We start from the raw sequence: 812 nt of genomic DNA, 5'->3' as shown, positions 1-812 counted from the left end.
CTCCGTCTCAAAAAAAAAAAAAAAAAAAGAATATAAGTTGTAATTGACTCAGTGATTTGCTTTATAGATTTTTGCTTCTGTTGTTTTAATACTTAAGTATTTTTAAGGATGTTTAGTATGTAACTAATTATTAAAGATTCTCATGAAAATTTTTTTTTTTTTTGAGACAGAGTCTTCCTCTGTCGCCCAGGCTAGAGTGCATGCAGTGGTACAATCTTGGCTCACTGCAGCCTCCACCTCCCAGGTTCAAGCAGTTCTCCTGCCTCAGCCTCCCGAGTAGCTGGGATTACAGGCACGCACCACCACGCCCGGCTAATTTTTGTATTTTTAGTAGAGACGGGGTTTCACCATCTTGGCCAGACTGGTCTTGAACTCCCAACCTCGTGATCCACCCACCTCGGCCTCCCAAAGTGCTGGGATTACAGGCGTGGGCTACCACGCCTGGCCGATTCTCAGGAATTTTTATCCTCAATTAATTGTGTAACTGTGAGTCTATAGACTCATATGCTAGGAAAACATGTTAGAAAAGATTATCTGAACATATTCTGTGTTGCAGAGAAAGGAAATGTAGACTTAAAGAGGAAGAGTCTTTGATATGTGATATGGATAAGCAGACAAAGGAAATCCGAGAGAAATGACAGCACCTGTGGTTAGAGAAGAGGGCCAGTCTTGGGGGTCTCATGCTCATCACAGCCTCCAGAATGTTTTCGCTCATATGTGGCGTGAACTTCACAGAAATTACCAGAATTAGTAATTCTGGCTAATTCTGGCCAACATAGCGAAACCTCGTCTTTACTGAAAATACAAAAAAA

General features: G+C 41.5%; 1 protein-coding gene across 1 annotated transcript in view; it reads left to right on the top strand.

The window, feature by feature from the left end:
* LOC105516381 overlaps positions 1-812 on the top strand; it is a gene marked incomplete at its 5' end in the record, with an annotated part of 27,610 nt that overhangs the window by 11,317 nt on the left and 15,481 nt on the right. The window lies entirely within an intron of this gene.

Source organism: Colobus angolensis, unplaced genomic scaffold (assembly GCF_000951035.1).
Source record: "Colobus angolensis palliatus isolate OR3802 unplaced genomic scaffold, Cang.pa_1.0 Scaffold28, whole genome shotgun sequence".
NCBI lineage: Eukaryota > Metazoa > Chordata > Mammalia > Primates > Cercopithecidae > Colobus > Colobus angolensis.
This window is presented reverse-complemented; position numbering and strand designations above follow the sequence as displayed.